This window comes from Salvelinus alpinus, chromosome 10 (genome assembly GCF_045679555.1).
Source record: "Salvelinus alpinus chromosome 10, SLU_Salpinus.1, whole genome shotgun sequence".
Taxonomy (NCBI): Eukaryota; Metazoa; Chordata; class Actinopteri; order Salmoniformes; family Salmonidae; genus Salvelinus; species Salvelinus alpinus.
In genome coordinates this window covers 5,240,968-5,263,290 of record NC_092095.1, presented here as the reverse complement: position 1 = coordinate 5,263,290, position 22,323 = coordinate 5,240,968, and the positions used below count along the sequence as shown (strand labels likewise).

Genomic DNA, 22,323 nt, shown 5'->3' with positions numbered 1-22,323 from the left:
GGAGCAAGGGGCCCCCTTGCTAACTGTTGCTGCACACTGTAGGCCTCAGGGAGCAGGCAAGGGCCTGGGAGAGAGCGACACATAGCGGGAGGGGGAAAGGACTTCTCCACAGGGCTAGAGGCTCCCAGTGGCCAGTTATTGCCAGTCCAGTAAATCTCTCACTCAATGGACCGGGGTGACTTTTAGCCTTAAAGGAAACGGCCCTTTATAAATAGCCTAGCTGGACTCAACCCCCCTCCCCCTAGCGAGCTATAGCCCCCCCCCCCCCTCAACCCGCCATTGGGTTGCCAGCAGAGCAGACTACAGACATTGGGTTGCCAGCAGAGCAGACTGGAGACATTGGGTTGCCAGCAGAGCAGACTACAGACATTGGGTTGCCAGCAGAGCAGACTACAGACATTGGGTTGCCAGCAGAGCAGACTACAGACATTGGGTTGCCAGCAGAGCAGACTACAGACATTGGGTTGCCAGCAGAGCAGACTGGAGACATTGGGTTGCCAGCAGAGCAGACATTGGGTTGCCAGCAGAGCAGACTACAGCCATTGGGTTGCCAGCAGAGCAGACTACAGACATTGTGTTGCCAGCAGAGCAGACTACATAAAATGGGTTGCCAGCAGAGCAGACATTGGGTTGCCAGCAGAGCAGACTGGAGACATTGGGTTGCCAGCAGAGCAGACTAGAGCCATTGGGTTGCCAGCAGAGCAGACTACATAAAATGGGTTGCCAGCAGAGCAGACTGGAGACATTGTGTTGCCAGCAGAGCAGACTACAGCCATTGGGTTGCCAGCAGAGCAGACTACAGCCATTGGGTTGCCAGCAGAGCAGACTACAGCCATTGGGTTGCCAGCAGAGCAGACTACAGACATTGGGTTGCCAGCAGAGCAGACTACAGACATTGGGTTGCCAGCAGAGCAGACTACAGACATTGGGTTGCCAGCAGAGCAGACTGGAGACATTGGGTTGCCAGCAGAGCAGACTGGAGACATTGGGTTGCCAGCAGAGCAGACTACAGACATTGGGTTGCCAGCAGAGCAGACTACAGACATTGGGTTGCCAGCAGAGCAGACTACAGACATTGTGTTGCCAGCAGAGCAGACTGGAGACATTGTGTTGCCAGCAGAGCAGACTGGAGACATTGGGTTGCCAGCAGAGCAGACTAGAGACATTGGGTTGCCAGCAGAGCAGACTGGAGACATTGGGTTGCCAGCAGAGCAGACTGGAGACATTGGGTTGCCAGCAGAGCAGACTACAGACATTGGGTTGCCAGCAGAGCAGACTACAGCCATTGGGTTGCCAGCAGAGCAGACTACAGACATTGTGTTGCCAGCAGAGCAGACTACAGACATTGTGTTGCCAGCAGAGCAGACTGGAGACATTGGGTTGCCAGCAGAGCAGACTACAGCCATTGGGTTGCCAGCAGAGCAGACTACAGCCATTGGGTTGCCAGCAGAGCAGACTACAGCCATTGGGTTGCCAGCAGAGCAGACTACAGCCATTGGGTTGCCAGCAGAGCAGACTACAGCCATTGGGTTGCCAGCAGAGCAGACTACAGCCATTGGGTTGCCAGCAGAGCAGACTACAGCCATTGGGTTGCCAGCAGAGCAGACTACAGACATTGGGTTGCCAGCAGAGCAGACTAAAGACATTGGGTTGCCAGCAGAGCAGACTACAGAAATTGGGTTGCCAGCAGAGCAGACTGGAGACATTGGGTTGCCAGCAGAGCAGACTACAGACATTGGGTTGCCAGCAGAGCAGACTACAGACATTGGGTTGCCAGCAGAGCAGACTAGAGCCATTGTGTTGCCAGCAGAGCAGACTGGAGACATTGTGTTGCCAGCAGAGCAGACTGGAGACATTGGGTTGCCAGCAGAGCAGACTACAGACATTGGGTTGCCAGCAGAGCAGACTGGAGACATTGGGTTGCCAGCAGAGCAGACTACAGACATTGGGTTGCCAGCAGAGCAGACTAGAGCCATTGTGTTGCCAGCAGAGCAGACTGGAGACATTGGGTTGCCAGCAGAGCAGACTGGAGACATTGGGTTGCCAGCAGAGCAGACTACAGCCATTGGGTTGCCAGCAGAGCAGACATTTGGGTTGCCAGCAGAGCAGACATTGGGTTGCCAGCAGAGCAGACTACAGACATTGGGTTGCCAGCAGAGCAGACTACAGACATTGGGTTGCCAGCAGAGCAGACTACAGACATTGGGTTGCCAGCAGAGCAGACTACAGACATTGGGTTGCCAGCAGAGCAGACTACAGACATTGGGTTGCCAGCAGAGCAGACTACAGACATTGGGTTGCCAGCAGAGCAGACTACAGACATTGGGTTGCCAGCAGAGCAGACTACAGACATTGGGTTGCCAGCAGAGCAGACTACAGACATTGGGTTGCCAGCAGAGCAGACTACAGACATTGGGTTGCCAGCAGAGCAGACTACAGACATTGGGTTGCCAGCAGAGCAGACTGGAGACATTGGGTTTCCATCCCACTATGAAAACATAGGATTTCTAATTGATTTACAATCTACCTGCAGTGAAGTCGTTCAACATTTCCATTCCATCCAGACATCTAGCAGACACTCATCCAGGGGAAAATGTCTGGAACAAGATAAGTGACACTGCTGGCAGCTAATCTTCGCAACACTAAAAACTCACAGGCCTATATATTTTGACTGATGACTTGTTCAAGAAAAAGGTTTCAAAAAGGAGAGTCAGATACAACTACTTTCAGACCAAGACAGCGAAATGGCAGTAGTTTGCATAGCGCCGTTTCTCTACTTCACGATAGTTGACTGGCGACGACTGGGAAGAATTAACCTACATCGAGTCGCTGTCAGTCGATACTTGGAAAATGTTAAATACTTGTTTTTTTTTTACTTGCTGTGTACCTTTGTTAGTCCTGTTTAAAGGCTGGCCTTTGTTTGTGATATCCATACTTTGTAGTATCATTTGTCAAATACAACCAACTGTTCCCTAGTACTGACTGACAGCGACTCGATGTAGTGTTGTCGTCATACCAGAATTTACTTCAATACAAGGTTTACTATCAAAATACTCCATGCCGAAACGATACTCGATACCCATTGCAAAAATAAAGTAGATTAGCTAGATTCACAGGAAAACTACTGGGATTTACTTGACAACAGGTAGAAGTAAAATAACTCATATTCTATATACACCATTTTTTTCAAGAATAAAAGAAACATATTGCATGATATATATACAGTTGAAGTCTGAAGTTTACATACACCTTAGCCAAATACATTTCAACTCAGTTTCACAATTCCTGACATTTAATCCTAGTAAAGATTCCCTGTCTTAGGTCAGTTAGGATCACCACTTTATTTTAAGAATGTGAAATGTCAGAATAATAGCAGAGAGAATTATTTATTTCAGCTTTTATTTATTTCATCACATTCCCAGTTGGTCAGAAGTTTACATACACTCAATAAGTATTTGCTAGCATTGCCTTTAAATTGTTTAACTTGGGTCAAATGTTTCAGGTAGCCTTTCACAAGCTTCCCACAATAAATTGGGTGAATTTTGGCATATTCCTTCTGACAGAGCTGGTGTAACTGAGTCAGGTTTGTAGGCCTCCTTGCTCGCACATGCTTTTTCAGTTCTGCTCACAAATGTTCTATATTATTGAGTTCAGGGCTTTGTGATGGCCACTCCAATACCTTGACTTTGTTCTCCTTAAGCCATTTTGCCACAACTTTGGAAGTATGCTTGGGGTCATTGTCCATTTGGAAGACCCATTTGCAACCAAGCTTTAACTTCCTGACTGATGTCTTGAGATGTTGCTTCAATATATCCACATACTTTTCCTGCCTCATGATGCCATCTATTTTGTGAAGTTCACCAGACCCTCCTGCAGTAAAGCACCACCACAACATGATGCTGCCACTCCCGTGCTTCACGGTTGGGATGGTGATCTTCGGCTTGCAGGCCTCCCCCTTTTTCCTCCAAACATAACGATGGTCATTATGGCCAAACAGTTCCATTTTTGTTTCATCAGACCAGAGGACATTTCTCCAAAAAGTACAATTTTGTCCTCATGTGCAGTTGCAAACCGTAGTCTGGCTTTTTTATGGCAGTTTTGGAGCAGTGGCTTCTTCCTTGCTGAGCGGCCTTTCAGGTTATGTCGATATAGGACTCGTTTTACTGTGGATATAGATACTTCTGTACCCATTTCCTCCAGCATCTTCACAAGGTCCTTTGCTGTTGTTCTGGGATTGATTTTCACTTTTCGAACCAAAGTAAGTTAATCTCTAGAAGACAGAACGCGTCTCCTTCCTGAGCGGTATGACGGCTGCGAGGTCCCATGGTGTTTATACTTGCGTACTATTGAGGTCTTGGCTGATTTCTTTAGATTTTCCCATGATGTCAAGCAAAGAGGAACTGAGTTTGAAGGTAGGCCTTGAAATGCATCCACAGGTACACCTCCAATTGCCTAAAATGATGTCAATGAGCCTATCAGAAGCTTCTAAAGCCATGACATCATTTTCTGGAATTTTCCAAGCTGTTAAAAGGCACAGTCAACTTAGTGTATGTAAACTTCTGACCCACTGGAATTGTGATACAGTGAATTATAAGTGAAATAATCTGTCTGTAAACAATTGTTGGAAAAATGACTTGTGTCATGCAAAAAGTAGATATCCTAACCGACTTGCCAAAACTATAGTGTTAGAAATTTGTGGAATGGTTGAAAAACGAGTTTAATGACTCCAACCTAAGTGTATGTAAACTTCAGACTTCAACTGTAAGTACGTGACGTAATGATGCCACGTAAAATTTTGAGCTACACGTGCAACACAGCATTCCTAACCTAGCCCACAATGTCTGCTGTGTGGATCGAGCAGTCAACAAGTCCAGCAGTCGTTTGAAAGAATAAGAAAATTTCAGCGAGACAACTCAAAGGCGAAATCCATTAACACCAAGATAATGGAATTCATTGCCCTTGACGATCAACCGTTCTCTGTCGTGGGTGATGTTGGGTTTCGCCAACTGGTTGAGCACCTGTACACACTACCAAGTGCGCTATTGTTCAGATGTTGCCCTACCGGAGTTACACAGTAATAACGTCACTGCTATTAGCTTCACGACATACTATGGAACGCCGTTTGGGTCTTTGCGTGTCAAAAAAGATACACGTCATATAACACTATTTGACGCGTTAAATAAGCTTTTACTTTGACACGTCAAATAACACAGTTCTATTATAGAATGTTGTGTGTTCTGCCAAGCGCCACCACCACTATCAGTAGCACTGTCACAGCTGTACAAAACAAGTCAGCAAACAAGCAAACACCGGCCACGAACGATGTGTTTACAATACCGCGTTGGTAATAAAGCATTATTTGTTCGACCGCAACTTCTGGGGTAGCTAGCTAGCTTGAGCCACAATAAATGTAGCTCAATTCACAGTGGTTTCAGAGTCTCGCAATAAGAGCTACGACGCTAATGTTCTCTGGGTGTCACAGATTAGACTGATACCCCATGTCATTGATCCACAATCCATAGGTAAGGCTGTACAGTGAAATAAGGATGCCACCAATGCAACTCTAGGGTATAATACATCCTCTGTGATTAACAGATTTGTCAAATAAACAATTATTGTCTTTTGTTGATTTTATATAACATTCCAACCTCGTTTAGCCTGATCTATTCAATGATGGCATAATTCTACTATTTGTATTAATTTGCATCACTGTCAATTACATACTTTTATTTTGAAGGCTAACCGCAAAGTCCACTATTGTGGCTAATTCTTATTGTGGCTAGCTTCACATAGATGGGTCCGACCACCATTAATCAAATAAGAACGGTCTTAAAAATGAGGGTTATTTTAGATGACACCTAGCTATATAGTTGTCTTGTTGTTTTGCTTTATTTTTGGGGAAGAACATTGTTTGCATCCATGAGCTAGCTAGCTTTTCATTATAACCAGCACTGTAGGTGCGCGAGACAACTTTACCGCCATCATAGCATACGTATCGATGAATCGTTGTGACATATGAAAGACGAGTGATAGTGTAATAACTACATAAAATAATGAATACATAAAAATAATTGTATGTGACGTGCAGTCATATTCAGGTCCTGATTGGTCAAAAAAGTGTTATTTGACACATATTTTTTGACACGCAAAGACCCAAACGGCGTTCCATAGAAATCCTGGTTGAGAACGAAACGACTGAACAAATGAACAACGAAACAGCACAGCAAGTAAGTGAAGGAAATAGGTTTTGATTGTTTTACGGGTGATGAGAACATATGTAACTGCCAAAAAAATAACTTTTTGGTCAGTATGGTGTGTGTGTAACCTTTATTTAACTAGGTAAGTCAGTTAAGAACAAATTCTTATTTACAATGACGGCCTACCCCGGCCAAACCCGGACGACGCTGGACCAATTGTGCGCCGCCCTATGGGACTCCCAATCACGGCCAGATGTGATACTGCCCGGATTCCAACCAGGGACTGTAGTGACAACCTCTTGCCTTAGATCGCTGCATCCATTTATGTGTTTTAACTATTTAACTGTACAAGAATGCTTAAAAAGGCTGCTAAAAAGTTAAATATCGGTTATCAGTATCGTTTTTTTATAGCAAGGAAAATATATCAGATATCGGTATCGGCCAAACATGTCATAATGTTGCATCACTCATCAAAAGCCTTTTCAAAGTCAGCTATGAAGAGCAGAGCTGGTTTCCCAGGTTAGTCAGCTATGAAGGGCAGAGCTGGTTTCCCAGGTTAGTCAGCTATGAAGAGCAGAGCTGGTTTCCCAGGTTAATCAGCTATGAAGAGCAGAGCTGGTTTCCCAGGTTAGTCAGCTATGAAGAGCAGAGCTGGTTTCCCAGGTTAGTCAGCTATGAAGAGCAGAGCTGGTTTCCCAGGTTAGTCAGCTATGAAGAGCAGAGCTGGTTTCCCAGGTTAATCAGCTATGAAGAGCAGAGCTGGTTTCCCAGGTTAGTCAGCTATGAAGAGCAGAGCTGGTTTCCCAGGTTAGTCAGCTATGAAGGGCAGAGCTGGTTTCCCAGGTTAGTCAGCTATGAAGGGCAGAGCTGGTTTCCCAGGCTAGTCAGCTATGAAGAGCAGAGCTGGTTTCCCAGGCTAGTCAGCTATGAAGAGCAGAGCTGGTTTCCCAGGTTAGTCAGCTATGAAGGGCAGAGCTGGTTTCCCAGGTTAGTCAGCTATGAAGAGCAGAGCTGGTTTCCCAGGTTAGTCAGCTATGATACCAGGCCAGGTTTCCCAGGTTAGTCAGCTATGAGGGGCAGAGCTGGTTTCCCAGGTTAGTCAGCTATGAAGAGCAGAGCTGGTTTCCCAGGTTAGTCAGCTATGAAGAGCAGAGCTGGTTTCCCAGGTTAGTCAGCTATGAAGAGCAGAGCTGGTTTCCCAGGTTAGTCAGCTATGAAGGGCAGAGCTGGTTTCCCAGGTTAGTCAGCTATGAAGGGCAGAGCTGGTTTCCCAGGTTAGTCAGCTATGAAGAGCAGAGCTGGTTTCCCAGGTTAGTCAGCTATGAAGAGCAGAGCTGGTTTCCCAGGTTAGTCGGCTATGAAGAGCAGAGCTGGTTTCCCAGGTTAGTCAGCTATGAAGGGCAGAGCTGGTTTCCCAGGTTAGTCAGCTATGAAGAGCAGAGCTGGTTTCCCAGGTTAGTCGGCTATGAAGAGCAGAGCTGGTTTCCCAGGTTAGTCAGCTATGAAGAGCAGAGCTGGTTTCCCAGGTTCTTCATAGTGTTCAACTGTTTCCAGTACTAATCTTATATCATCTCCAATGTATCACCCATGTAAAAAACATGTCTGACCTGAATAAATAATATCCACACAATATTTTTTTCATTCTATGCGCTCAGAGGCCTCCATATTTTTTAAACAGACTGGATCTTTATAATTACCACTTGGATCCTGTTTCAGTAATAATGAAATCAGACCTTGTTGTTGAGTGTCTGATAATCTACTGTTTATATAAGAGTGGATAAGACATGCTAATAACGTCCTCTGAGTACGTCAAAACAAGTTTGGTATACCTCCACTGGTATGCCATCCAGCCCTGGAGTTTGGTATACCTCCACTGGTATGTCATCCAGCCCTGGAGTTTGGTATACCTCCACTGGTATGTCATCCAACCTGGAGTTTGGTATACCTCCACTGGTATGCCATCCAACCCTGGAGTTTGGTATACCTCCACTGGTATGCCATCCAGCCCTGGAGTTTGGTATACCTCCACTGGTATTCCATCCAGCCCTGGAGTTTGGTATACCTCCACTGGTATGCCATCCAGCCCTGGAGTTTGGTATACCTCCACTGGTATGTCATCCAGCCCTGGAGTTTGGTATACCTCCACTGGTATGTCATCCAACCTGGAGTTTGGTATACCTCCACTGGTATGCCATCCAACCCTGGAGTTTGGTATACCTCCACTGGTATGCCATCCAGCCCTGGAGTTTGGTATACCTCCACTGGTATGTCATCCAGCCCTGGAGTTTGGTATACCTCCACTGGTATGTCATCCAACCCTGGAGTTTGGTATACCTCCACTGGTATGCCATCCAGCCCTGGAGTTTGGTATACCTCCAATGGTATGTCATCCAGCCCTGGAGTTTGGTATACCTCCACTGGTATGCCATCCAGCCCTGGAGTTTGGTATACCTCCACTGGTATGCCATCCAGCCCTGGAGTTTGGTATACCTCCACTGGTATGCCATCCAGCCCTGGAGTTTGGTATACCTCCACTGGTATGCCATCCAGCCCTGGAGTTTGGTATACCTCCACTGGTATGCCATCCAGCCCTGGAGTTTGGTATACCTCCACTGGTATGCCATCCAGCCCTGGAGTTTGGTATACCGCCATGGAGGAGACTGAAACATAAAACTATGATCAAAGCACTTTACTTCCCCTTTCAAAATATAACTTGGTGAATCATGGGTGATTCCGTCATTTGTAACAAGTTTTAGTACATTATTTTCGGTTGTATTTCAGATTTTTTTTTTTTTTTATATAATTTGGTGCATTTCCGCCCACATTCCATCCACTTCTCTTTATTCTTATAATATATTACACTGGATCTTTCTGGAATAAGTCCCTCCATTTCTTTTTGTTTTTCCTCTAACTTATTCTGTGCCTCTATGGTACAGTTTTTATTGTTATCTATCTGTTCTGTTAGACATTGTATTTCCTTTGTTAATATTGACTCTTTTGATCTAAATTGCTTTTGTTTTAGAGCCGAGTGCTGAAATGCATGGCCTCTAAAGGCACATTTAAAAGTGTCCCGTACAATAAAGGATCTGCTGTTCTTATGTTGTCTGAAAATGTTTTATAAATTCCTGTCCTACTTAAAAACAAGTTATCATCGAATAAGCTTTGATTAAATTTCCAATATCCTCGCCCACGTGGAAATTCTGTAAGAGTAATTTATATGCCAATTATCTGATGGTCCGACCGCATTCTGTCCAATATCAACACTAACTTTTTGGTGCCAACGAGAATTACATAAGAAAGTAGTCAAGACGACTGTACATCTCACTAGGTCAGGGTATTAAACCTCCTCCATGTATATCTCACTAGGTCAGGATATTAAACCTCCTCCATGTATATCTCACTAGGTCAGGGTATTAAACCTCCTCCATGTATATCTCACTAGGTCAGGATATTAAACCTCCTCCATGTATATCTCACTAGGTCAGGATATTAAACCTCCTCCATGTATATCTCACTAGGTCAGGATATTAAACCTCCTCCATGTATATCTCACTAGGTCAGGGTATTAAACCTCCTCCATGTATATCTCACTAGGTCAGGGTATTAAACCTCCTCCATGTATATCTCACTAGGTCAGGATATTAAACCTCCTCCATGTATATCTCACTAGGTCAGGATATTAAACCTCCACCATGGATATCTCACTAGGTCAGGATGTTAAACCTCCTCCATGTATATCTCACTAGGTCAGGATATTAAACCTCCATGTATATCTCACTAGGTCAGGATGTTAAACCTCCTCCATGTATATCTCACTAGGTCAGGATATTAAACCTCCATGTACATCTCACTAGGTCAGGATGTTAAACCTCCATGTATATCTCACTAGGTCAGGATATTAAACCTCCATGTACATCTCACTAGGTCAGGATGTTAAACCTCCATGTATATCTCACTAGGTCAGGATATTAAACCTCCATATATCCACTAGTTCTAATATATCCATGACATTCGTGATTTCCTTAACTACTCTAGGGTGTGGGACGTTAGCATCTCACCTCGTCAACAGACAGTGAAACTGCAGGGCGCCAAATTCAAAACAACAGAAATCCCATAACTAAAATTCCTCAAACATACAAGTATTTTACACCATTTTAAAGATACACTTGTTGTAAATCCAGCCACAGTGTCCGATTTCAAAAAGGCTTTACGACGAAAGCACACCAAACTATTATGTTAGGTCAGAGCCAAGTCACAGAAAAACACAGCCATTTTTTCCAGCCAGAGGGGAGTCACAAAAAGCAGAAAGAGATAAAATTAATCACTAACCTTTGATGATCTTCATCAGATGACACTCATAGGACTTCATGTTACACAATACATGTATGTTTTGTTCAGTAAAGTTCATATTTATTTCTAAAAATCTGAGTTTACATTGGCGCGTTATGTTCAGTAGTTCCAAAACATCATTTAATTTTGCAGAGAGCCACATCAATTTACAGAAATACTCATAATAAACATTGCTAAAAGATACGACTGTTATGCATGATATTTTAGATCCACTTCTCCTTAATGCAACCGCAGATTTCAAAAAAACTTTACGGAAAAAGCACATCATGCAATAATCTGAGTACAGCGCTCAGAGACCAACACAACGCAAACAGATATCCGCCATGTTGTGGAGTCAACAGATGTCAGAATAGCATTATAAATATTCACTTACCTTTGATGATCTTCATCAGAATGCACTCCCAGGAATCCCAGTTCCACAATAAATGTTTGTTTTGTTCGATGAAATCCATCATTTATGTCCAAATACCTCCTTGCTGTTCGCGCGTTTAGCCCAGTAATCAAAATTCATGACGCGCGATCACTAGGTGCAGACGAAAAGTCAAAAAGTTCCATTATAGTCCGTAGAACCATGTCAAACGATGTATAGAATCAATCTTTAGGATGTTTTTAACATAAATCTTCAATGATGTTCCAACTGGAGAATTCCTTTGTCTTCAGAAATGCAATGGAACGCAGCTAACTCTCACATGAACGCACATGGTCAGCTCGTGGCTCTCTGGCAGACCTCTGACTCATTCCCCTCTCATTCGCCCCCACTTCACAGTAGAAGCCTCAAACAAGGTTCTAAAGACTGTTGACATCTAGTGGAAGCCTTAGGAAGTGCAATATGACCCCATTTCCACTGTATCTTGGATAAGCAATGAGTTGAAAAACTACAAACCTCAGATTTCCCACTTCCTGGTTGGATTTTTTCTCAGGTTTTTGCCTGCCATATGAGTTCTGAGTGTTTTCTATCTTTTCTAAACTTCAGAGTGTTTTCTATCAAAATCTACTAATAATATGCATATCCCAGCACCTGGGCCTGAGTAGCAGGCAGTTCACTCTGGGCACGCTTTTCATCCGGACGTGAAAATACTGCCCCCTACCCTAGAGAAGTTAAGTGCCTGAGGGTGATAGTTTGTAGTGTGATTTCCTTTACGCTCAATTGAGGTATTTAAAACAGCATTATAATCTCCCACCATAATAATAGTCTAGTGTTGCTTGTAGGGTTGATAATTTATTAGATTTTCAAAGAAGCTCGGATCATCATTATTTGGACCGTATAGGTTAATAAGCCATATCTGTTTATGGTCCAATAACATATTTAAAATCCTCCATCTACTTTGAGGATCTGTTTGTACAATTTGCACATTCGGATCAAAATTACTGTTAATTAATATCACCACACCTTGTGAGTTTCTTTGCCCATGGGAGAAGTATATTTCACCCCCCCCCCCAGTCTGTTATCACCACACCTTGTGAGTTTCTTTGCCCATGGGAGAAGTATATTTCACCCCCTCCCCCAGTCTGTTATCACCACACCTTGTGAGTTTCTTTGCCCATGGGAGAAGTATATTTCACCCCCCCCCCCAGTCTGTTATCAACACAACTTCATCTAAAATTGTTGAATAAGTTTCCTGTAAACAATAGATATTATATTCCTTCTCTTTAAGCCAGGTATATAGATGCTGTTTTGCCCTTTAGTGCATTATTATAAGCCGCCTCAATATTTCTAGCCATAGGTGATAATATCTCTCTAGGAGCTGATCTGTCATCAGTATTGTGTAATAATTCTATAATGTTAAGGTAAGATTGGAAAGGGAAAAAGCTGATCCGAGAGCAGTGGTTTCATTCAGTATCGACACATGCCTGAATGACGCACTTAACGAACTTCCTCTCTGCGTGGTGTTTTGTGAAGTGTTACATCGTCGGCCGTTGGAGGAAAGATGCTTCGTTAAAAACAATTCTAAGCCTAAATTATATCTCTAACAGGAAACTGGGCCCAGGTGTATTCAGGATACTTTGAACATGAAAAGTAATATTCAACAACTTTGTTGAGATTTTTTGGGAGATTATATTTTAAGTATGCTAATTCTTTATTTTTTTGTTATTTAGGTGGTTTGTCACCTTATTCAGACAGTAATTACATTATATGGGGAGATAGGCAAATGGGGGAACAGTGGGCAGGCTGGAAGCAGTGATTGATCCCGGTTCTCAGGTGGAAAGTTCTCTGCGACACGTGCTGGGAAATGTTACCACCATCTGCACAGGAAAAGTTTATATTAATGGTTGATGGTCGTGAGTAACCAAATCATAGATTGCAGTCCCCTTGTCCATAGAGTGCTTTCAAGGTAAGGCCACAAACATGTAGTATTTTGGGTGACCTCCCTTTAAAACAGGGCTGGAAGAACATCCTGCAGGCGCTCCAGGAGGGTTGGCCTCCCCATATCTGTTTCCCAAGTGCTGAGTGTTGGAAAATGTTCTCGTTTATAACAATTCATTTCTCAAAATCACCCAACTTTAAAGAAAAATCGAATGAATATCATTACTCAGGTAATTTATGCCTATTAGTTTAAGATATCTGCCAACAACTTACTTTACAGATAATAAAAAATGTGATGCATTTATGAGTTGTGATAACCCCCTACCATCTCCACAATAATAAAATGTCAAAAATGCCACTTCTGGATCGCCAATGTTTGACCAAATAATTTGCATAGTTAAAAATCAGGCCACCTTACCAAAACTTCCCTGCTAAAGCATGCTATAGGTCCGCCTGCTCCCTTTTCGTTGTCAAAGCCCAAATGACAATCACCAAACAAGAGGACTAATACATGTGCGAATTAAATTAACGTTGCGCTGTCAATAGGCTGCATTCTGCAATAGGAACGAGTGTTACAGCAACCTAATGTTGTTGACAATATTGTACATAAAACCGTGCTGCTTTCTTTAAAACGCGCATCAAATCCCCTTGATCCCTTACACAACTAGACCGATCATATGCTTCAATGTGCCGCGGTTCAGTGTTGTGGTATGACTGACCTATGGGCGGATTCGATTATGCTGAACCGTGGGGCACCAAGCATAGGCCCGTTACGTGAAAAGGAGGAAAGCGGAGGAGCCCAATCTCAAATCATCTCAAATAGAACACCGATGTGTGCCGGTTGGTCATGTTGTCAACAAGGTAGCATGGTGCATCGTCCAGACACATACATCATCTGTTTTCTATCAAATAAAACGGTTTGAATTTTCTGATAAAAGCGTTTTTATCAAAAACAATCCTTTTTGCATGGGAAAACACCGAAAGCTACTAATTACTACACGTGATTAATTACAAAACTTTTGTTTTGAGTAGACTTCGCCGTGGGCTTTGAACGGGGAACTTAGCTCACGACCGGGAAGCAGCCCACTCCCAAATAGAATGAAATCAGCTTTCAGCCGAAACAGAACACGCCTATACAGGGGCCCGGGCGGGATTAATCAAACCCCCCCAGAAGATAGCGGTTTCGGCTAGTGACGTTCAAATGCATGCGCAGATGCTCTGATTTGTCTTGCGGTGGCAAAGACAATAGTTGCTTGGCATTGGCACCATGCATATTCACTATGAGCATGTAATACATTCTGTTCTAGTCCAGGAGTTCCCTCTGACAAGACAAACATGGTACATAACCCATGTATGGCATTGTGATGGGCAGCCATGTTAATTAACAGACTGCATCTCATTCTGTCAGTTGTTTTGATAAAGAGGAACTATTTTAATGATGACTTCTGCATTTAAAAACAATGTCTTTGATCCAACCCGTTCTGTCAAAAAAGATACGTTTTGATAACATGTTGGTTGCCTAGAGTTGAAAGAGCTAAAACACAGGTAACGTGCCAGACTGTAAAGCTAACCCAGCTTGGTTGGGTGAACTAGCTAGGTCGTTAGGAAAATATGGCAAGGTACAGATGACAATCAATGGTTTTCCACAGTCGTGAGTGAAAGTTCAGTTGGCTAGCTTGCTCTTGATAGGGGCACTAAAGATCAGTCAGATAGCTCTTGATAGAGGCACCCGTGAACCGTTACTAAGTGGCAAATGGCTATGGAAATCTTACGAAAAAGGTAGCCTGGCTTGTCATGCAGTAAATTGGCTGGTTAACTAAGTTAACTAATAAGCATTCCAAGTTTAAAATGCCTTGACAAATTGTAAGACAACAGCCCCAATTATGACCGGTTCTGATCAAAAATAATAATTTTATCGTCTTCTAATTGAGGGTATCGTATAAAACTGAATCCGTGAGACAGAACAATCAAAGCCAGCAAAGTTAGTTGGCACTTTGGCTAGACTGCTAGCTAGGTGGCTAACACTAACATTAGTAATCTAACGTTAGCCAGTTAGTTGGCTTGTGAAGTAAGCATTGATGTGTAGCTAATCAATATACTATTTCTCAACATTTAGCTACAACGTTAAATAGGAGTGTATTTTATTGTCAGGCCGTGCCCCTATTCCAGATTTTAGGTCAGAGAAGTGTAGCCAACATACCTATGTAGCTACCGTTAGCCGACAACAGGCTAGTTGGCAAAGCTAATTAAAATGCTGGCATAATGAACATCACATATCCCGCTGGTCTTCTTACCTGTGAATTTAGCTGATAGGCCGGAACTGTCCGTTTTTGCTTGATGAAATCACCATATTATACTGAAAAGGGAGATTTGAAACGCCGGTGTAGATGGATGGTGACTAGATAGGACCAACACCTAGCTAGCTGGCTGTTATCATATGCCTTTTTGGAAATAGCTAGCTAGCTAGCCTTCTAGTTTCCAGCACGACATAGTTCGAGCCGCACAGCGCCAGCTCTTGGAGATGTTCACACTCTTCACGATGCACCACTCCTATTGGTTGTCTAAGGGGAAACTTCCTATTTTTATTGGAGGATGTCAGTGTCAATCAAACCGGTCCGCCGCAACAATCCCACTGATATGAAATGTTAATTTTTCCATGAGACAAATGTGTATTTGTATTTCCATATGTGCTCTCATATAGAAAGTGGTGAGAAGTACAACTAAGTAAATACATGTTAAGTATCTGTATTTACTTTTTTTTTTCTTACTGCACTACATTCCTAAAGAAATGTACTGTAATTTATAATGTTATAATAATGTACTGCATGCATTTAGCGCGCTGGACTTCGGGCTAGAAGGTCGAGGGTTCGAGGCCTGCTCCCTGCCTGTTTCATTACAGTTCTTTTTACTCCATACATTTTCCCTGACACCCAAAAGTACTCATTACATTTTGAATGCTTATCAGTACAGGAAAATGGTCTAATTTATGCACTTATTAAGAGAACATCCTTGGTCATTCCTACTACCTCTGATCTGGCGGACTTGCCAAACACAAATGCTTAGTTTGTCTGAGTGTTGGAGTGTGCCCCTGACTATCCATAAATACAATACAATAAAATAAATCGTGCCATCTAGTTTGCTTAATATAAGAATTGAAATTATTTATAATATTATGTTGATACTTAAGTATATTTGAGTACTTACATTTACTTTTGATACTTACGTTTATTTAAACCAAGTAATTAATATACTTTTACTCAAGTGGTATTTTACTGGGTGACTTTCCCTTTTACTTGAGTCATTTTCTAATAAGAGATCTTTACTTTTACTTACGTACGACAATTGGGTACTTTTTTCCACCACGGTAAGGTAAGACTAAGTGTATTACCAGCATATATTAGCCTAGTATTTTAAATCAACAGCATTATTTCTCCGAAATAAACTAATCAATGATTCATGTATCAATCATTATAATTGGCAGGTTATCCAACTAGAAGTCTGATAGTGGGTTACTGCTGTAGAAGAGGGCATTATTTTACCACCATGGCATTCTATGGTCCTGTCTTGACCAGACTAGTATGTCTATGGTAATCTTGGAGTGCTGGGCCGACTGCTCTTTGTTGTATTTCTGCAATGGTCATTTATTCTACACATTTGTTTGATACGTTTGTCTGCATAACTGTGGTGATATTTGGAAACGCATTGGTGCACTTCCCTTTACCTCCTGAGGCATTTAGAAACACATTTTCAAATCAATATTTACACGTTTATTTCAAATCTATTTATGTAGGTTGTGTGACAGTGGCCTATTGATGAGGCCGTGGCGACACCGCAAAGTGTGACAAGGTAGGAAAAAAACGTTTCGGTCAGTGTTTCCTGTGGGACATTTACTAATGGGGAACCTGTAGAAAGTATATACACTGCTCAAAAAAATAAAGGGAACACTTAAACAACACAATGTAACTCCAAGTCAATCACACTTCTGTGAAATCAAACTGTCCACTTAGGAAGCAACACTGATTGACAATAAATTTCACATGCTGTTGTGCAAATGGAATAGACAAAAGGTGGAAATTATAGGCAATTAGCAAGACACCCCCAATAAAGGAATGGTTCTGCAGGTGGTGACCACAGACCACTTCTCAGTTCCTATGCTTCCTGGCTGATGTTTTGGTCACTTTTGAATGCTGGCGGTGCTTTCACTCTAGTGGTAGCATGAGACGGAGTCTACAACCCACACAAGTGGCTCAGGTAGTGCAGTTCATCCAGGATGGCATATCAATGCGAGCTGTGGCAAAAAGGTTTGCTGTGTCTGTCAGCGTAGTGTCCAGAGCATGGGGGCGCTACCAGGAGACAGGCCAGTACATCAGGAGACGTGGAGGAGGCCGTAGGAGGGCAAAAACCCAGCAGCAGGACCGCTACCTCCGCCTTTGTGCAAGGAGGTGCACTGCCAGAGCCCTGCAAAATGACCTCCAGCAGGCCACAAATGTGCATGTGTCTGCTCAAACGGTCAGAAACAGACTCCATGAGGGTGGTATGAGGGCCCGACATCCACAGGTGGGGGTTGTGTTTACAGCCCAACACCGTGCAGGACGTTTGGCATTTGCCAGAGAACACAAAGATTGGCAAATTCGCCACTGGCGCCCTGTGCTCTTTACAGATGAAAGCAGGTTCACACTGAGCACATGAGCACATGTGACAGACGTGACAGAGTCTGGAGACGCCGTGGAGAACGTTCTGCTGCCTGCAACATCCTCCAGCATGACCGGTTTGACGGTGGGTCAGTCATGGTGTGGGGTGGCATTTCTTTGTGGGGCCGCACAGCCCTCCATGTGCTCGCCAGAGGTAGCCTGACTGCCAATATGTACCGAGATGAGATCCTCAGACCCCTTGTGAGACCATATGCTGACACATGCACATTTGTGGCCTGCTGGAGGTCATTTTGCAGGGCTCTGGTAGTGCTCCTCTTGCACAAAGGCGGAGGTAGCGGTCCTGCTGCTGGGTTGTTGCCCTCCTACGGCCTCCTCCACGTCTCCTGATGTACTGGCCTGTCTCCTGGTAGCGCCTCCATGCTCTGGACACTACGCTGACAGACACAGCAAACCTTTTTGCCACAGCTCGCATTGATGTGCCATCCTGGATGAACTGCACTACCTGAGCCACTTGTGTGGGTTGTAGACTCCGTCTCATGCTACCACTAGAGTGAAAGCACCGCCAGCATTCAAAAGTGACCAAAACATCAGCCAGGAAGCATAGGAACTGAGAAGTGGTCTGTGGTCACCACCTGCAGAACCATTCCTTTATTGGGGGTGTCTTGCTAATTGCCTATAATTTCCACCTTTTGTCTATTCCATTTGCACAACAGCATGTGAAATTTATTGTCAATCAGTGTTGCTTCCTAAGTGGACAGTTTGATTTCACAGAAGTGTGATTTACTTGGAGTTACATTGTGTTGTTTAAGTGTTCCCTTTATTTTTTTGAGCAGTGTATATACCCTCAACGTCTCTACCTCTTCTTAGCCTGAGTTTCAACTCAAAGTAGACATCCCTCGGCCCTAAAGTTTGCGAGTGTACAATTAGGTTCACTTCGGGGCCTGAAACGCCACATAATTCAATTCGCGATGATTGTCCGCCAAAACTTAAAAACTCAACGTCAATATGGAGCCAAAATAGAAGTGTAAATAAAAACGAGTGTAAATAAGTTAGAAATTGTGCTACTAATGCACAAACACGTCTCATAATAGTAAATATGTTTTTGTTTGGTTAACTTTTGGAATTTGTAGAAACAAAACATTTTCCTTCTTCAGAAGTAGCTAGGCAGGCTAATGTTAGTTAGCTAATTCATTTGTTAGTTATACAGTAGGCGTATATTAATAATTATATAGTTAATTTAAGTTGACATGCAATCATAATTGACTAACGCATAGAAAGCACTGAAAACACAATCATCGCGGGATGAACGAGTGATGAATTTCCGGACAATTGCGGTCCATTTAAAAAGCATTCCTTCCTCCCTCGCCCCTTGCCCTGCAAGTGTATACCCGTCAGACATCATGATACGTCATCAGAAGTGTCCACTTAATTTGAGGGCTGAGGGGATAGGGTGGGTCTTTGTAAGTGTTTGGAATGTAGACTTAGTCTTGTGGAGGTGAGAGGTCTGTGCTGTGTGCACTGGCGGATTTACCTTCAGGCAGATTAGAAAATGACCTTAGACCTCACATCAGGGGGCCTCATGACCTGCGTATAACAAATAAGAATAATATATATAAAAAATATAACAATTATTTTTCAGACCAGGAGGCATCTCTAAAATCTGTCTCAGGAAAACATCTGTATCCTACGAGCGATGTGGCCGACAAAATGAATATAACCCCATGGAAAGTTGATTCTCACCAACACAATTGTCTTCTCCGTTTTGCTATATGAGACTCATCTGACGGTAACCCGGTACCAGGCTGAAAAATGGATGTAAGTGTAAAAAAGCTGTACTGGTAATTACATTGTAAAATATGTATTTATTATATATCTCTGATAATATATATATCCTCAAAACATACGGTGCCTATAGAAACTATCCAATCCCCTTGGACTATTTCCATACGTTGTGTTACAGCCTCAAATTTAAAATGGATTTCATGTTTAGAATTTTTTGGTCGCTGGCCTACACACAATATCCCATCATGTCAATGTGCAATTATGTTTTTCGAAATTTTTTACAAAACATATGAGAAATGAAAAGCCTGAAATGTCTTGAGTCAGTAAGTATTCAACCCCTTTGTTAGGGAAAGCCTAAATATGTTCAGGAGTATAATTTTTGCTTAAAATTAACAAGTCGCATAATAAGTAGCATGGACTCACTCTGTGTGCAATAATGGGGTTTTCAAATTGTTTTTTAAAGGATTACATCATCTCTGCACACATACAATTATCTGTCAGTCGAGCAGTGAATTTCAAACACAGATTCAACAACAAAGACCAAGGACGTTTTCCAATGCCTCGCAAAGAAGGGCTCCTATTGGTAGATGGGTAAAAATAAATTCCATTGAAGTTATTATTTAAACTTTGGATGGTATATGAATACAACCAGTCACTACAGAGAGACAGGCGTCCTTCCTAACTCAGTTGCCGGAGAGGAAGTAGACCGCTCAGGGATTTCACCATGGTGACTTTAAAACATTTACAGAGTTTAATGGCTGTGATAGGACAAATCTGAGGATGGATCGACAACACTGTAGTTACTCCATAATAATTACCTAAATGCCAGTGAAAAGAAGATAATGAAGCTTGAACAAGAAGATAAATACAAATATTACAAAACATGTCACTTAATGCTACAAAATATTTGGCAAAGCAATTCACTTTTTGTCCTGAGTACAAAGTGTTATGTTTGGGGCAAATCCAGTACAACACATTACTGAGTACCACTCTCTATTTTCAAGCATAGTGGTGGCTGCATCATGTACTGGGGATGCTTGTAATTGTTAAGGACTGGGGAGTTTTTCAGGATAAAAAATAACATCTATGTATGAATCTGTTAATCAATGCGTTTCTATTGGCTGATAGCAGTAAGGACTCATTCATTCATCAAACCTTTTTCGATAAAAAAAAATGTAATACCTACAGAGGTCCTACAATTCCAAATCAAATAGTTAAATTATCCTTGTTGTTATCCATAGTTTCCATCTTTAAACAATTCCATATGTAAACGTAATAGTCTCCCGTTGCCATGCATTTAAAATCACGTTGCTGTCACGCCTCTCTTGGAGGTCTGGAGAATTTTTGGCAAAAAACAGCGGGCTCCCAGTGACACGATTTGGATAATACATTTCAAGAACCGTCCCCCACACTCGTTGGTGCTACTTAAATAAAGGTTACATATTATTTTATGTTTTTAACTGAGCAAGTCAGTTAAGAACAAATTCTTATTTACAATGACGGCCTTCCAAAAGGCCTCCTGCGGAGCCTGGGATTAAAAATAAATAAAATATATAGATATAGGACAAAAAACACAACACTACATAAAGAGAGACCGAAGACAACAACATAGCAAGGCAGCAACACATGACAACACAGCATGGTAGCAAAACATCATGACAACAACATGGTAGCAGCACAAAACATGGTGCAAACATTATTGGGCACAGACAACAGCACAAAGGGCAAGAAGGTAGAGACAACAATACATCACGCAAAGCAGCCACAACTGTCAGTAAGAGTGTCCATGATTCAGTCTTTGAATGAAGAGATTGAGATAAAACTGTCCAGTTTGAGTGTTTGTTGCAGCTCGTTCCAGTCGCTAGCTGCAGTGAACTGAAAAGAGGAGCGACCCAGGGATGTGCGAGCGACCCAGAGATGTGTGTGCTTTGGGGACCTTTAACAGAATGTGACTGGCAGAACGGGTGTTGTATGTGGAGGATGAGGGCTGCAGTAGATATCTCAGATAAGGGGGAGTGAGGCCTAAGAGGGTTTTATAAATAAGCATTAACCAGCGGGTCTTGCGACGGATATACAGAGGTGACCAGTTTACAGAGGAGTATAGAGTGCAGTGATGTGTACTATAAGGAACATTGGTGGCAAATCTGATGTCTGAATGGTAAAGAACATCTAGCCGCTCGAGAGCACCCTTACCTGCCGATCTATAAATGATGTCTCCATAATCTAGCATGGGTAGAATGGTCATCTGAATCAGGGTTAGTTTGGCAGCTGGGGTGAAAGATGAGCGATTACGATAGAGGAAACCAAGTCTATATTTAACTTTAGCCTGCAGCTTTGATATGTGCTGAGAGACGGACATTGTACCATCTAGCCATACTCCCAAGTACTTGTATGAGGTGACTACCTCAAGCTCTAAACCTAAGTGTTATGTTCCTCACTGATTTTAGACCGGGAAGGACATATCTTGGAGAGAATTGTTCCAATGTTTGCATCATTTCAGAAAATGGAGGGAAAAAAACTGGAGGAAAAACATTATTGTGTTGTCAGTGTGCTCAATATACAAAATCAATGTCAACATTTTGATGGGGCCATCCTCACCATAGTGTCACGTTCGTTGAAATGCCCGAGGCGCGGCATGTTTATTTAAATGAAACTCGCCAACAAAAACTATAAACAGCAAACGAGACGTAGCGACTGGAGTGCTCACAGGCACTACACAAAAACAAGATCCCACAAACTAAAGGTGGAAAAAAAGGTTGCCTAAGTATGATCCCCAATCAGAGACAACGATAGACAGCTGCCTCTGATTGGCAACCATACCCGGCCAACAAAGAAATAGAACAACTAGAATGCCCACCCAAACCACACCCCGACCAAACCAAATAGAGAAATAAAAAGGCTCTCTAAGGTCAGGGCGTGACACATAGACTGTAAAAATAATTGGCATGCTGTGCACAGGCACGACACTAATCCAGAAGGCTAAACCAAGCCCAGTGCCCTTAGACTGTAGGGGATACAATATATATAATATATAATT

General features: G+C 42.8%; 1 protein-coding gene across 2 annotated transcripts in view; it reads right to left on the bottom strand.

Moving 5' to 3' along the window:
• Positions 1–15,393, bottom strand: part of LOC139531467 (SH2/SH3 adapter protein Nck1-like) — a 128,295-nt gene extending 112,902 nt beyond the window's left edge. Inside the window, exon 1 of one of the 2 annotated variants that reach the window (XM_071327939.1) lies at positions 15,147–15,393. The gene's annotated coding sequence lies outside the window, so the exon portion shown is untranslated. The remainder of the gene's footprint in view (positions 1–15,146) is intronic. The other variant, XM_071327938.1, reaches the window with a different exon arrangement.
• Positions 15,394–22,323: the final 6,930 nt, after the last annotated feature.